Source organism: Ambystoma mexicanum, chromosome 1p (assembly GCF_040938575.1).
Source record: "Ambystoma mexicanum isolate Mex_15411 chromosome 1p, UKY_AmexF1_1, whole genome shotgun sequence".
Taxonomy (NCBI): domain Eukaryota; kingdom Metazoa; phylum Chordata; class Amphibia; order Caudata; family Ambystomatidae; genus Ambystoma; species Ambystoma mexicanum.
This window is the reverse complement of record NC_090921.1, coordinates 191,218,219-191,235,584: the sequence shown is the minus strand read 5'-3', so window position 1 is coordinate 191,235,584 and position 17,366 is coordinate 191,218,219. Positions and strand designations below refer to the sequence as shown.

At 48.8% G+C, this 17,366-nt stretch overlaps 1 protein-coding gene across 13 annotated transcripts in view; it reads right to left on the bottom strand.

Annotated features, from left to right (window-relative positions):
• The window catches only part of CHD3 (chromodomain helicase DNA binding protein 3), a 2,755,261-nt gene that overhangs the window by 365,250 nt on the left and 2,372,645 nt on the right, over positions 1–17,366 (bottom strand). The window lies entirely within an intron of this gene.

Below are 17,366 nucleotides of genomic sequence, written 5' to 3'. Positions count from 1 at the left end.
CATTTCGTGATACCTATGGTCCTCATTAGCCCTGAACATCCGGATCGATTACATGCGATTGAAGCTTACGTCGACAGCGGTGCCATCGGCAATTATGTGGATCATGAAATGGTTTTGAGGATGAATCTGACTCTTTGTCCAAAGGCTGTAAAGGACGTCATTACTACGGTGGATGGTACGGAGATAGCCTCCGGACCAGTAACGCATACCACCCAAGAAGTGACGCTAGTAAGTCAAGATGGACACCATGAGAAGATCGTGTTCGATGTGATCAAGGCCCCTCAGTTCCAGATTATTCTAGGAATTCCTTGGTTAGAGAAGCACAATCCTCAGATCGATTGGCGAGCAAGAACGGTTCAGTTTCCAGAATGTGTCTCTACTTGTCACCCTCGACCTGGTGTTGCACTGGCAGCAATTTCCTCGGAGGCTCCCCAGTTACCTCCTGAATACCTAGAATTCCAAGATGTTTTCCGGAAGGATCAGGCTAACTCTCTACCTCCTCATAGGTCTTATGACTGCCAGATAGACCTGATACCTGGATCTACTCCTCCTTGTAGTAGAATTTATGCCCTCACCGAGCCTGAGAATCTTCACCTCCGACAAAACCTGGATCAATACCTAGCAAATGGGTTTATTCGTCCTTCCAAGTCCCCTGCTTCCTCAGCTTTGTTCTTCGTTCCAAAAAAAGAAGGGGACCTTAGAACTTGTATAGATTATCGCGCCCTGAACCAGATCACCGTTAAGAATAGATATCCGTTACCTTTGATCCCTGAACTCCTGGACCAAGTCAGAAAAGCATGCATATATACAAAGCTGGATCTTAGAGGAGCCTACCACTTGGTACGAGTAAAAGAGGGCGATGAATGGAAGACAGCCTTCCGCACCAAGTATGGGCTATTTGAATATCAGGTCATGCCCTTCGGACTTTGCAATGCCCCGGCCGCCTTTCAATATTTTATGAACGATGTCCTCAGAGAGCTCATAGATGTGTGTGTTGTTGTTTACATTGACAACATCCTCGTTTATTCTTCATCGGAAACTGAACATCGGAAACACGTGAAAATGGTCCTCGAGAGATTGCGTCAACACAAACTTTTCGCTAAGTTGGAAAAATGTGTTTTCAACGTGACTGAAGTTGAATTCTTGGGATTCATATTATCACCTAGCGGAGTGCGTATGGATTCAAAGATGGTCGATGCAATTCTCAAATGGCCATCGCCATCCTCCGTAAAAGGTGTTCAAAGCATGTTAGGCTTCGCTAACTTTTACCGCAGGTTTATCCCCGAATTCTCTCGAATAGTCCAGCCCATCACCGCCTTGTTAAAGAAAAACAAACGTTTTGAATGGTCTACCGAGGCGGAACAAGCTTTCCAGAATTTGAAGACTAGATTTATCTCTGCACCGATCTTAAAACATCCTCGCCCAGAACTCCCCTACATCGTTGAAACTGATGCTTCGAGCCTTGCCATGGGGGCAGTTCTATCACAAAAGGACCCAGTAACCAATCAGTTGCATCCCGTGGCATTTTGGTCCCGCAAATTCTCGCCCCCTGAAATCAATTACACTATTACTGATAAGGAACTTCTAGCTATCAAGTCCGCCTTTAAGGCTTGGCGGCATTATCTTCTGGGGGCCCGACACACCGTTACTGTGATTACAGATCACCGAAACCTGCAATATTTGAAAACCGCAAAAGCTCAAATCTCTAGGCAACTCCGTTGGGCACTATTCTTTGCCGAGTTTGACTTCATAATTACCTATCGACCTGGTAGAAAAAACGGTAAAGCTGATGCCCTTTCTCGGATGGGAGTGGAAGAACATTTGATCAATCCTAAACCTGTACCTATCATTCCCGAACAAAGAATTCTAGGTGTAATCGCCACACAATCCATAGAGGAAGTTAAGGATAAAGCCAGGCTACTGGTAACTCCAGCAGACATACAGAATTGGCATCTGCAGGGAAAGGACTTTACGGTGAAGGACAACCTATTATATTTCCAAGAACGGTTATACCTGCCCAGCACAGATTTACAGAAAAAGGTAATCTCTTGTTATCACGATTCTTTAATGGAAGGACATCCCGGTATGACCAAGACCTCGGAAAAGATCAAGCGCTACTTCTGGTGGCCGTCTTGGAAAAAAGATATCAGAGACTTTATAATGTCCTGTGGAGTATGCGCCCAAAACAAGAGTCAAAAGGAAAAACCAGCCGGCCTCTTACGCCCTATTGACATCCCGCCTCGCCCTTGGCATACGCTTTCTATGGACTTCATCACCGATCTACCTCCATGCTCCGGATACAATACGATCCTAGTAATCGTGGACCTATTCTCCAAGATGGCGCATTTCATTCCACTCAAAGGCTTACCAACAGCAGCAACTCTGGCCCGAGAATTTCTCGAAAACATCGTCCGACTGCACGGTTTTCCTTCAGTTCTAATTTCGGATCGAGGTAGTCAATTTATTTCTCATTTTTGGCGAAGTTGCTGTCGGTCGGCTCAAATTGATGTGAGACTTTCGACCAGCCACCACCCTCAAACCGACGGACAAACCGAGAGGACCAATCAAACTCTGGAACAGTATTTGCGCTGCATGCTACAACAAACTGAAAAAACGTGGAAAGATATCCTTTGGATAGCCGAATATGCCTACAATAACTCTGTCCACTCGGGAACTGGGAAGACCCCGTTTTTTCTTTTAAACGGTAGTCACCCTCGAACCTCGGAGTTGGATCCACTCCAAGATCTTGGAACACCAGCAGTAGACCACCTGCATTCTACAATCACCCAAGCCTTTAAGGAAGCCGTTTCTCACCTTCAAAGGGCTAAAGAACAATACAAGAAAGGAGCAGACCAACATCGGAAGGAAGCCCCCCAATATCAAGTAGGAGATCAAGTCTGGTTATCCACCAAATATCTACCTCTAAAAGGACCACGCAAATTCAACCCAAGATACCTTGGTCCCTATTCCATCACTACCATAGTAAATCCAGTAGCGGTCAAGTTGGACTTGCCCCTCACATGAAGATACATCCGGTCTTCCACGTCTCTCTATTAAAACCCGTGCAACCTCAAACCCGACTAACTACATCTCCAAAACCTATTCTAGTTGATGGAGAACTCAAGTTTGAAGTCAAAAGCATCCTGGATTCCAAGATCTCCAAATCTAAACTATTTTACCTGATTGACTGGAAAGGCTACGGTCCCCAAGAAAGATCCTGGGAACCTGCAGAATATGTCCACGCGCCTCGTCTAATCAAAAGATTTCATCGAACATTTCCTAACAAGCCCAAACCCCCGGAGAAGCCCGGTTTGGGAGGGGCCAGTGGCACCAGGCTCATAAAGATGCCCAGTCCCAGCGCTGGAAGCGCCGGGCTCATAATGCTTGGGTGGACTTACCTGCAGCAGACCATGCTGCTTACTTACCTGCCAGTTGAACCCCTGATCCTCTTCTGTTTGGGACTACTTTTCCTGTTGGGTGGGGCAGGAGCCACTCCCTAGGTTCAGAATACTGGAACTCTTCTGGAAAGCAGGAACTCTTTTCTTACCTAGGCGTGGCTGTGGAAGGAGACACCTAAGCACTACAGGAGGCTATTTAAACCACACCCGATGGATGAATCTTGCTTTGTGTTATTCTGCATTCTCTGCAGCAGAACGCTCATCGTGTCTTCTGCTTCTGATCCTGGGCCTAAGGGAACAAAGGCTTACCATCCTGGAATCCAATCTTCAGCAGCACCTGTAAAGACAAAGAAAGAACAGGTTAGCACTACGGTCTTCAGTGGCAGCGCATCTCTTACCTGGTCCATCGGCTGTCACCAACGCCTCGCGCTGCATTCCGGCATCTGAAAGACAAAGGCTTACCTACTCTTCGCATGCTCCGGAGGTCTTCGCACTGCATTCCGGCATCTGAAAGACAAAAGCTTACCAGCTCTTCGCACGCTCCGGAGGCCTTCGGCGCTGCATCCCGCATCTGAAAGACAAAAGAAGGTGCGTTTAAAGACATTGGGCAACTTTATTACTCACGTGCCATTACTCCTTCCCACGCCGAATCCAGTGGGTATTCCATCACCCTTCAGCTTCTCTAAAGCTCCGAACTTGTACCTGCAAGATAAAAGGGACAGTTAGTGCGCATCGTGAAGCAGGCTACAAGCGCTTACTTACGTGCTTCCAGGCGCTTCTATTCCTCACGCGGGTTCGATCCTCAACTCTCATCAGCCCGCCATCGCCGGAACCCTGCAAAACAAGAGATATCATTACAAAAGACTTTTAAGACATTTGAAGTGCCCAGAACTTACCGTTCGTGCAGTTAACGACGGACAGCAGTCCTCTGAGGTCAAGAGGCCTGCACCCTTATCCAGTGAAGAAACTGGTTACGGCACCCTGCCCCGAGGCAGATGGAGAGCTCGGCGTTCACTTACCTAAGACATCTTACTCTTCGAGTCAGACATACAGTGCACAGAGGTCCAGCCCAAAGAGCCAACCGTGTGTTACACATCACCTTTGAAGATACGGCATTCACCCAGTCAAGACCGGCGCCTCTGCGGGAATCAGGTGAGCGTTACAACTGCAACAGGACTCTCACCATCCCAGACATGAGGAAGGGGACAGCAGCACTCATGGATACCTACTGGGTGTGTGGCCGCCAGGCATACTTGCATCTCCCACAATCATGGAGCGGCAGTTGCTCACTGGCCACACTACATTCACCACTAATGGTGATACCAGAGAGCCACATCGGTGGGGGCAGGAAAGGGCAAGAACACAAGGCCGAACAAAACATACATTTGCGGCTCTTCTGTTCGTGAAAACAAGGCCGAACGAACAGAAGAGCCGCAAATGTATGTTTTGTCCTCTGGCACCAAGGAAGAAATGCTGTCCGAAACAGGCGATCATCCAATTACATATCCAAAGCCTCTTCAGAACTACTGGCACAGATCCCAGACAGATATCGATTGTTTAGCTCTGCAGAGACTTTCTTTGCCTCACTCATTCCAAGCATCCAGGCACGGGCAAATGCTAAGTGGCTACAAATAACACGCTGGGAGCTGATCCAGTTAGCAAACGACACTGAAGAAGGTTTCAACGTGATCAAGGTGTCAGGTTTTCACATTTTGTACCTCACATTGGTAAGATTCCTAGGAGAATAGGGAGTTTCAAATACTATTCCAGGAAAGTTAGAAAGGGAGGGTGGTTAAAATATTAAATAGATTCTGTTTAGAAAGTAGAACATTTCCTTGTTTAGTTTGTTCTATTTTCCCTTAACTAACTTTCAATTAGGAAGATGAAATGCCCCCAAGCCAAGATGGTGGGACACTTTCCCAGCAGTGATTGGTTTAGTTTACAGCAGGCAGCATTGTGATGTCATTTAGAATGTTCTTACTAATTCTAAACTGCCTTTCATTAAAAGTATTCAGCAGAGTAGGTTGTATGTTTTTTAGCTCAAGTTAAAATAAAGTTATAGTATACTTTCACAAGGTGTAGAATCTTTTGTTTGGTTCTAATTATACATTAGTAATCTCAGTCAAGAAAGAAGTTGATGAAATCTACTCTAAGGATATTCCAGTAGAACCAGTTGTAGAGCAGAAGAACCCAACTGAAGAACAAGGACTAAGCTAAGTGCATTTCCGTTTTTTAATAAAGAAAGCTATAAGACTTTGCTCGGAAAATATTTTTTAAGACTTTTACAAGTTTATTCATGGTATTTTTTAAGTCAAGTAATTTGTATTATTATTAGTGACAAACAAGATTAGATGTTGAAAATTCAAGAAAAAGATTTTACACTTCAATTTGTGTTTTTAAAAACATGTTTGTAACTAACTAGGCGTGCGGATCTTTTTCGCCGAGTTTCTAATCTTTATTAACAAAAATGTATCCTTTCCTAAACGTTTAGTTATTTGCTTCCGAGCGATCGTAAGGAGCGTATTATTGAATCCTATGAGCGCGGTTAGAAAAAAGGACCCAACGACGTCGCGCGTGCGTCGTGGCCATTTTGAGATGTCATTATTTTTCCCTGCGTCGCGCTTCGTAACGGGCTTCAGGAAATAAAGACTTTCTGTTGGACATAACGCTTCGGATTAAAAGCGAGTCCGTTTATTTTTCCTGAGCAAGTGTTTTGAACTAAAGTCATTTTCTAAAGAGACCTATTTAAGAAAATACAGTCTGTGAATTTTTTGGAACCAGTATTCATCAGCTGAATAGTATTGAGACTTCAGAAACTATCGAAGGTAATTATATCTGAAATACACTATTAGCTGAAGAAATAACACTTAAGAAAGATATTTAAAAGCTTTAGTAACAACTACATTTTTGGGTATCACTTCTTTTTTTTTAAAGAAAGTGGCAAGCTGTAGAGTGAGAGAAGAGAGAGAAAATTCATACCCAGCATCTAAAAGCAGCAGCAATATCTTACTGAAGCAGCCTAAGGGCAAATCAAGCTTAGGCAACAGGTAATTAGAGACATATTATATTAATATAGTGTAGTCAGAAAGTAAGTTTAAATATTACTTATTTAAGACTGTTTTCTTTTAGGAACACCACTGATCCAAAAAAACCTTCCAGTGAAGACAGTCTGAAGTACCTGCAGTGGGAGATCTTGTCTTTTGTTGTTTTATCCATTCCCCTTTCCCTTAGGGTTTGCCTGGCCAATAGTTTTATAGTATCGGGATTGTTGAGCAGGCAGGCTTTGGAGGCTAGGTGGGCCAGCTTCACTCCTGCAGGATCCTTCTACTTCAGTACTTTTAACACAAGGTAGAGCTGAGGGCCCTGTGGCTAATGACAATGCAAAATAGGTATGTCTTAGACCTATTAACAGCAATGGACGGTGGTGTTTGCCGAAAAATTGGAAGTGCATGTTGCACTTTCGTACCTTCTGAAGACGCAGACAATGGTACATTGTCCCACGTGATCGCAGCAGTGCAAAACCTAGGGGAAAGAATGAAAACAGAAGGTGGGGCAGAAGCAAGCACGTGGTTCGACAACCTCTTCTCCTGGGTCCCATCATGGTTGGGAATGACTGTTAAACTACTAATGCCCACAGTAGTGTTTTTACTTCTGATTTTTTGTGTGCCAGATGGGCCTTCGATGTTGTGCAGGCGCAGTTCCAAATGGTGCATTGATGATAGTGACAATTGGCAATGCTCGAGGCACAGTGCAAGCTATGCAGGAAGCTCAAGGGCAAACAGGCGAAGAGGCTGGGCCTAAATACCAGATGGTGCCGGTATACCGCAATGGGGATATAATAGACAGATTATGGCACACAACAATCAAAGAGCTACGGGAACTTGAATGATATAAGGAGGTGTGGGTGGATTTGGAGGGGGATGGGGACTGTATATACCTGACTTGTACACCAGACGAATATGCTAGAAGGGGGGAAATCCTGAGGGGGGTGTGCAGGGCCTGGATGCCCATAAAGGGCACCCCGGCATGGGACGAAGCAGTGGCTGATGAAAAGGAATGGTATTCGTTACTTAAGAAACGAAAGGGGGGACATGTATGGAAGGACAGGTCAAAGAGGCCCCCCTCCCCTGCAGTCCCCTCCTTGTGATGACTCGTCAGGGGACCCCCTGCCACCAGGGCCCAGGTGGTGGGTGGACCACTGGCCGACACATTGACCAAACGTACTGTATTAGGCTAGGTCCTGGAAACCATTTTGAAAACCAGAACACCATCTTAAGACATGATTCTTCGTGTACTGAAGCACGGCCCCCACCTTCAGAGAGTCCTCGCCTGCCCTTGTTGCCCTTGTTGCCTCCGCTCCCTGGCAGATCCGCTGAAATCCCGTTCCCACGAACAGTCGGACATGAGCTAGTGTTAGAGCAAACACTATATCTTTCACCTTCCGCAGTGCATCATTATCCTCAGCATGACCCGGGTAGCGGGGCTGGCTTGGAAAATAACTGTAAATTGTCCTTGATGAAACAAAAGCCCCGATCTTATATCAAGAAACTGTTCATACAGATATATATATCTATATATATATAAATTGCTTGACAATGATATTCCTTCTGCACGACCCCCTTGCCAACAAATCTACAAACACTGTAAGAATAGAAGAATGTGTTGTTGTGTGACAAAATGGTCACGATACTCAAACCCCCTCAGTTATGTGCAAACACTTAGTGCCCCTGCCCTCCTACTATGTGTTCCTCTAGGGGTAATGTAAAGAGAGCGATATCAAGTTCATATGCCATGATTACCCTGAGTGCAAAGGAACACAAGCGCAACAGTATTGTAAGCTCATGCAAATTGTTTAAGGAGATACATGGAATGCCAACAAATGTGAATGTACAAGTTTAACGTGTATTACTGCTGTCAACCATATTGGTCTGTTGCTCCTGAGTGCACCACCAACCCTAATGCTACCTCACTTATCGTGTTTACCATATAATGCAAAAGCTGCTAATTTTGCAAATACTTACCCTGTAGTGTTTAATAGAAATGTTGGTATAGTTAACATGCTTTGAAATGACTGTGTAACGATGCAGAGAATATAGACGTGCAACCCTTTAGAAAATCAAGTAGTATTATACTGTATGCATATCCCTTTGTTTTTGATATATTTTGCAGCGTACGAGAAGAGTGTCATCATGGGCATATCCAATGTCACTTCCCCTCCCCTCCCATTGAAGCCTGCCGGGGAAGGCAGAGGCCCGAGCTACTCCGCCTCACCTCCCCCAATTCGGCTGGAGCCGCTTCGAGCATTCATGTTCTCCCGCAGCTCACATGGCCACGAACAGCCACCTGAATTATTTACAGCCCAGCAGCAAAATCCGGCCATAACCAGAGGCCAGAGGTGCCCCCCCTCATAGGTCCCACGACCCACCAGTTCACCCCAGATTAATGACGCTTGTAAAAGAAGACACCTAATATTGCACCAACATTGTGTAAAAGCATCTGTCATTACTTCTAACGAGACCCAAAGCTCGGACAAGCTTACCCCGTGCCCTGAGACCCGACCCCGTGGCCTATGATACCTAGTCAACAGGATAACAGCAACCCTGTATTGATGTATCGCCAAAATACTGCACCCAATGTGCATTCCTCCTGTGTTGTATTAACCTGTAGAATAACCTATTGTAGGATTTACAGGAGAACTGACATTGCAGCTTGAATGAATGGGGTGTGCATGGCCCTTAGGGCAGAAAGCCAAGAAAGATGTCCATCAATGACACCGGACCACGCCTGACCGGACAGCACCTCCCGGATGAGCCCAGCTGACCTGCCCACCCCACGTTGACACCCGGCGGTGTCTACCAACCACGAAGCGACGCGTCACAGCTGCACATATAGTTAGTCGACGCCACCCAATCCCCATGAACATGTGCCCCCTATAGTATGTAGGTGTCTATGGCCCTCATTACGACCCTGGCGGAAATCGAAAAACGATGGCGGAAATGCAATACCGCCATCGAATAGCGCTCGGTGCGACTATGACCCGTCACCGCAAAGTACGATGCCATTAGCGACACCGTAGTGAACGCCAACGCTAACTGCACCAAGTACGCGCGCGCCATGCCAAACCGTAAATACCACCATGGCGCAAGGGTACGCGAATTCCGACCCTAGTGGACATGTACCTAACGCCATCAAGCACGGCGGAAAGTACCATTCCGCCATGGCGAGAAGTACGGCATCGCGAATCAACCGTAAACGGCCCAACTGAGTGCCTGTACACCGCTCCCTGCCCACATAGTACAACTCCCCGTAGGTGCAATGAAGTCACAATGCAACCAGTGAAATGTACAAGTCACCCATGCATGCCAACGAACAAAAGAATCACAAGAGGGGCCAATGGGAGCTGCAGGGCACAGATGGCACGAATACAGAAGCCATTCCAATGGACATGACCACAGTCCCCCACCAAGAAACGCACGCAAACACAGGCACCTGTGACCAGCAATATTCCGAAAATCACATCATTCCACCAGTACACCTGGCTGACTGGCATCTGTTACACAAAACCTAATCCCCCGCCCCTGAGCATGACATCATTCAAACAGTCATATTGGCAGCCCTCATCCCTGACCTCACTGGGCTTCGTAGGCAAACGCGCCCAGCACAGTACCACGCAACTATACTCCGAAGCTGGAACCCAATGCAGATCTCCTCACAATACATCGCTCCCCAAATAGGAATATGCCACATCACTTGCAAAGAAGAACGCTACACGGCCCATATCAGAATAGAAATTTAATGCACAACAAAATCACCAAGCCCATACAGCCATTAGGCCATGAACTCCAAAACACATTTCACCATTGTGGGCTGCATCCGCAAGAAATGACCAGCTACTTCTTGTGTGACGCCCTGTTCCATCATGGTACACAGAGCCACATTCACGTACGAAAAGGCAACATGGAAGCGCACAGAACCGCAGGGCCGTCCCAATGGGGAGGCACTAGTCCAGCTGAAAGGCCGAAATGTTGCTCCGAGCCACTAGTACTGCGTAAGGGCATGTGGCCCATTGGCGATCGTCCCATAAGATCGTAATGCTGCTCCACTGATTAACACGAAGCAGCAGGTGTCGGGAGTAAAAGCCATCTGCAGGAGTGGCATACAGATGGCAGTGGCAAAAGGGGAGGAGATACCTGTCAACCAAAAGAAAAGAAAAAGAACAGAATGGCCATCAGAACTACATTCGAACAACTCACTTCAATGATCACACTAAATCCACAGCCATATGCATGCTAGCCCACTCCAAAGGATCATCACCACCCCAAAACCACTTGCGACTCATAACTATCTATATCGAGGTGTAAACACCATCACAAACGAGTGTACCTGTGCATGCGTCTGTGAAAACAGAATCCATCAGATGGGATTGGTAACGTGCATGGACACAAGTGTCTGAGGGCGCGTCGAGACAGGGAGGGCTCAACAAGGCCAGATAGACGATGGTCCCACTATGGCAGCCCTGCATCACATAGCGCAGGGGAGGCGGACAGATTCCAAGAAGCCCTGTACATGGCAAACTCTGTATCAAATCATCTGTCCATGCATCCATTCATCATTCCCTCATCCCGGGATAAAAACGCCTGAATATTTACTCACATAACATTAGAAATATCCATTGAGTCTGTGCGTTATGCAGCCTGCAAAATCCACAGTGCCCCAGCCCGTAATTCCAGTGTAGTGAAGTAACATGTATTTGGGAACGTCCGGCCTCATCGCCCACGTCGCTATTGCGCATCCCAAACTATTCATATCAATCATTGCATCCTCGCCATGGCCCCTGTCTCAAGGACATTGAACATTAGAACGTTATATTTGCAGTCAGACCTGTGGGCATCTCCTCGCCGCTAGCTGATAACCGAAAGCGCCGCCCTTCGAATTCCTCATTTGCAACATCACGTCGAAAAGGCATCTGTGGCCGCTTGAAATCACAAATTAATCCATCTAGTGCGGCTGTGTGTGAAAATGGCAACTGCCTTCACTCACAAATGGGACGCCCCGCCCGTCGTTGCAACTCGGTACAGTGATGCATGAGGGCCCACCGTTACTCGAGTACTACGTTCCACTGACCCCTCACAAGTCTGTTCGCGACTGCAAAGATTGCATGTGAAACAATGGGACCATAGCCGAATGAACATATCAACCAATGTTACACGGCCATCGGGTACAAATACATGATTGCAATAGCAAGATGCCATGCGTCGAATTGCAGCGATGTGTGCGGGACGTGCTCGGCCAAAGGGGAGAGCAGCTTGCACAGGTGGAATGAATCACCACAGGTGGAGGCCATACAGCCTGAAAACACATAAATTGCACACCCAGTCTCCTCCCACAACCACACCCACTCCGAAATGCTACCGGCAGGACTAGCTATGTTGGCCCTGGGGGACCTGATAGCACTGCAAGTACTCCAACTCCAAGAAGAAGACGAACACCAACTTCAACCGGCCGCACGGAGGAGACGCAGGAGGAGGAGGAGGGCAAGGCAGGGCCAGCAAGGGCCGCCAGCACAGCCACTACCACCACGCAGGCAGCCCGCAATCCCACGCCTCCGAGCACATCCGTTCAACCTCACTGATGAGCAGATCCACACCCTCTACCGTTTGGACCGGGACACCATAGCCGCCATCGTGGACATGACACAGGCTGACCTTGTCAGCATGATAGATAGCCCAACCGCCATCCCACCCCTACTGAAGGTGGTGTCTGTACTCCACTTCCTGGCCACAGGCACCTACCAGCACACAGTCGGACAGTTGCATGGCATTTCTCAGCCACTGTTCTCACGGACACTATTGCAAGTGCTCGATGCCCTCCTGCAGCACGCAGACGACTACATCTCTCTACCACGCTCGGAGCAGGAAATTACGAACACAAAAGTGGGATTCCATGCACTTGCCGGCATACCGGGTTGCCTTGGTGCCATCGACTGCACCCATGTGGAATTGGTCGTCCCACATGCCATGGAGGCCCAGTACCGCAACCGAAAACAATTTCATTCTCTGAATGTACAAATGGTGTGTGACTCCAACAGGATCATTACACATTGTTGTGCCCGATTCCCTGGATCAACCCATGATTCTATGGTCTTGAGGAACTCTACAATACCACGCTACATGGAGCGACACGCAGGGAACAGATCCTGGCTACTCGGTGAGTCTCATTTCATGCATGATGATGTGGGGTATGTGATTCGGCAATGACCTGGCAGGAAGGGGGGGGGGGGTGTGTGTGCGTACGTAGCAATGGCATTCCACATTATACGTTTATCGTCCACATACAGGTGATGCTGGATATCCACTGAAGAGATGGCTCCTCACACCAGTCCGGAACCCACGGGACCAGCATGAGGAGGACTACAACCATGCCCACTCACGTACCCGTGTAGTCATAGAACAGGCATTCGGCCTACTGAAGACTCGTTTCCGCTGCCTCAGCAGGTCTGGCGGGGCACTCCTGTACCGCCATGAGAAGGTTGCAAAGATGGTCATGGCATGTGTCATGCTCCACAACATGTGCGTACGTAGAAATGTGCCCATGCCCCCTGACGCAGAACTGCAAGCACCTGAGGATGGTCATGATGAGGGTGGGGATGTGGCAGCACCTCAAGGAGTCTGCGAGGCACAGGAGGGCCGTGACATTCGTCAGCATCTCATTGATGCATGCTTCTAGCACTCACGCCTGGTGGCTGATACATGGACACGGTACTCGTGGCACTGTGTGTGTCTGGTACATGCACAATATGGACTGTACGCCTATGATGGCCTAGTACACAAAGATCATTGTCCACACATCTCATTGGTTGATCGTGCATTGTTTATGGCATATGTGATTTCATGTTAAACACCCTATCGACCCGCCACCCAAGTGAGCCCAACACACCCCCTCCACCCTCCTACCTCCCCCCCGAACACCAGTGTCCAAAGATGCTCATTGTCAGTGGGCAGTCGCTATTGCAAGCCCCCTCTGCGGGTATCAGGGGCACCCCTGCCTGTGGAGCGCAGGTTCCTCCCAGATCTACGTTGGGGGCTGCCCTGGACGGAACTTGCAACGGATGATGTCTCTGCCTGCTCACGTCCATGCATGTCCCTAAGGGTTTGTGAGAGCTCAGTGAGCACACGGCGCACTGCGGCAAGTTCGGCACATACGTCTTTGGACGTCGCATGCAGTTCCCCCCTCAGGCTCTCGGTGCTTCTCTCCATTTGGACTCTCAGGCTCTCGGTGCTACTCTCCATTTGTGCCCTTAGTGTCTCTGTACTTCTCTCCATTTCTGCCCTAAGTGTCTCAGTTGATGTTTCTATGTCTGCCTTAGTGCCCCCACATTCATCGGCATGGTCCTTGAGGAGCGTGGCCAGTTGCTGCTGTTGCACGATTAACTGGTCGAGGGACTGTTGCCTCTGCTGGGCCATGGCCATTTGCGGTGGTGTCACAGAGTGGCTGTTCGCCTCATGTTGCCCTGCCACAGGGCTTGTGGGGGATGGCCAGTCGTCGTCTTGTGGGTGCCCCTGCGTGGTATCCTCATGTTGTACGGGATGGGACAGACAGGGGGATTGGGACAGGTCATGGATGGATCTGACTTCGACATCCCCGTCTTCTGTGTCGGAGCATGCTGCCATTAATGGGGTGTCACCTATGGTGCTGCTGCCACCAGAGGCAGTGCCTTCTGTGGCATCCATTGGGGGGACCTGTGGTGCTGCTGTTGTGGGCATGCTGGCTGCTGGGGTGCCTGTTGATGTTCCCTCCTCTGTGCTGCCACCTGATTTGTGCTGCTGCCGTGTCTTGATGCGTGCAGCTGAGGTGCAGGGTCTTTGGCCGTTGGTCTTGGCCCTCTTTGCAGGTGTGCTGGTAGGGGTGTCCTGAAGCTCGTCGTTTGGATCGGACCCTGTGGTGGAGTAAAGGAGGGCGAGGGTTATTAATGGGTCTGTGGGAATTGGAATGGCATTGTATCACATGCATTGGGGTGGTACCTGAGGGTGATTTGGGTCGGGGCCTTGGAGGTGCTTTCATTTGTGTGTGGAGTGAGGGTGCAGTTGTTTGGCAGCCTGCAGTTAGGGTGTGCCTGCTGCACGTGTAGTAGGTGTTTTTGGGGTTTTTAATTATTTATGTATTTATTGTGTGTTTTAAAGTGCGCTATCAGGCCAATGTGTGTGGACGTCCTCCTGGCCATGTGTTTCTGTTGCACTATGTGGACACATGGTACTTCACATGATTGGACATTGTGGATTTGGCATTGTTTTATTTGGGCCACCTACCTGATTCTTCGGATGTCTGCACTCCTTTCTCCATCCCTCCGACTCCCTCTATACTCTCCATTCCAATGGTGGAGGCACAGATTTCTTCCCAGGGGGTCAACTTGATGGGTGATTCCGATCCTCCCCCGGTGGCTGTGGCAATGTTGCGGTTGGCAGACAGTATGCTACGGACGCGTATCCGCAGGTCGTCCCATCGCTTTCTGCATTGCTGTGGGTTGCGGGGTGCGGTCCCCACCGCACTTACCCGCTGTGCCACCAGAGCCCATATGGCCTTCTTGTTCGCAAGTGCCGTCCTGGTCATTTGCGTGGAGAAGACGGCGGCGGCATTCTCCTGGAGGGTCTCTGTTAGCACGGTGAGTTCCTCACGGGAGAAGTGGACCTGCCGCTTGCGGTCGCACGCTTTCTTCGCTACTTTTCCCATTTTTCTTGGTTTCGCTAGGGTGGATGACGGGTTGGGGTGTGTCTCAGGGTAGTGTTTTTAGTGGTTGTGTGGATTTTGTGGTTTTATAGGTGTACGGCGGGATGTTTCCCGTTCCGGGCCCATGTTTTTACTTCCGTTTCCGTATATTTACGGTCACCGTACTTTCCGGTTGGCGCTCACTGCGGTGTCCGCTAAGATGGGTGGCGGTATTGCACCTAGGGCGCCGTACGGCGGCGGTGTGGGCCGTTTTGGGGTCATTTCCGCCATCGCGGACTTTGCACTTCCGCCATGCCGTGGTGCTCGTGCCCGATGGGTCGGAATGGGCCGCACTTTGCTCCATCGTGCAATGGCGGAAACGCTATTTACGCTGTGGCGGTCCGGTCAGTCACTTTCCGCCAGGGTCGTAATGAGGGCCTATGACATTTTTGTAAATATAAACGCCTGTCTTTGCGATTGTCAGACAGAGCGCTCTCGGAGTTTGCAGAGTTCTTTGCATGCCCCATTTGACTTAGATAAACTTCCCTTGAGCTCACCCGCACTTGGTCCTAGCCTTATTCCCATTACTGCCTATCATTGTGGGGAGGGTCGTGCTATCTGGGGACGCTCGCCTTCACTAGGAATAACAACAACATGTTCTGGTTCCTCATCAGTGCCCATATCCTGAGCAGTGGGAGGAATGAGTTTACTCTTCATGGTAGGATCTGAGGCCTTGGACTTCCCTATTTATTTAGGGGCTTTATGCTTCTCTTCATGAACATGGGGTTCTGAAGATGTCTTTTTATGCTCTTGATCCCCTTTCCCTTGACTAGAAGAGTGTTTCCCAGTGTTTTTAGGGGCCTCCGAGGGGTTTGACGCCTTGCGGCGAGTTTCGGAGGTGGGATTCGTAGGACGACGTCGAATCTCAGTTGCATGGTCAGACGCCTCGCGTCTAGCCTGTGGAGGCTAGAGGGTGCAATCGTCATCTGACAATCGGGCCTCGGGGACTATTGACCGTGCAACACCTTTGTCAACCGAAGATGGTTGAGCTTTGTCATGAGGCGAACGCGAACCGGAACGCCCAGAGGACAAAGATTTGTTGGACCGCTCTCTTGGTGTCGTCCGGTGCCGATCGCTCGACACGCGTGTCGAGTCACGGACGGGGTTGATGTGCTTAGTGGAGGTAGAAAGTGTAGCGCTTTGTCCCCACAGCGTGGCCGCCGGCCAGTCCTTCGGGGTCGGGTGGCCTGTTCATGGGTGTTCAAAGTCACCCCTTTGCCCTCCCCGTCCGATTCGGCGGCGTTGCTGCCATCGCTGAATGTCCCCTTTACTTCCATGGCCTCTAGTTGCCTGGCATAGTGGGCCCAGCGTTTAATTGAGCGGTCCTTAAGGGTTTTCGGCTTGAAGAGATTGCAAGCTCGAGAGGTAGCCTCGGGATGGTCTCGTGGGAGACACAGGTTGCACGTATTGTGCTTATCCACCCAGGGAAACTTCCCATTACACTTAGGGAAGAATTTGAATGGAGTACTCTCCATATGTTAGAAAATGGCAGCGCGCGGGTATATGTACGAAAACGTGGGAAAGAGCCTGCATGACCAACCCCCACTCCCTACTGTACAGGGCCGAGGCCAGAGGACTTCCAAGGCCCGAAGTCCGTCGTGGCAGTCCTCGACGGCTGACTTTCTCGATCTTTACCGGAGTCGATCTACGGCGTAAGTGAAAGGGGAAGTATTAACGGTAATTGTTAACTATAAACGGCTAAGCGCCAAAGGAACTCCGCAACATGCGTCCGACTAGTATGGCGGAAAAAAACAATCTGAGGGTCCTACACGCGTGAGGGATCATGTGTGCAGGGGACGTCACACTAGGGATAGTATTACTGGCACACTCTGTTCGACGTCCCTTTTCAAGTTTCGAAAAATAAACTTTAATACTCTGCAGCTTCCACTAGATGCCAGCCTTTGCACAGCATGTAATCTAGGCAGATTCCACAAGCCTCAGAAATATTTTTATCTGAGATATTGAACTTTTGTATTTTGACCTGTTCCATGTCTGCTTTGAATTGGTGGCTTTTTTTGTGTATTATTAATAAATTGAAACCTTTTTATAGTCAATTTAGTGGTATGTGTGGTTCCTGTTGATTTTTCCTCAATGTGTGAGACACTGCTTATCGAATATGTTGCCTTTGTAAAAGCACTACCAACCCACCCTAAAACGCTAGTGAGGGGGTAATCTTTTCTCACCTTTATAGTGCACCTATATCAT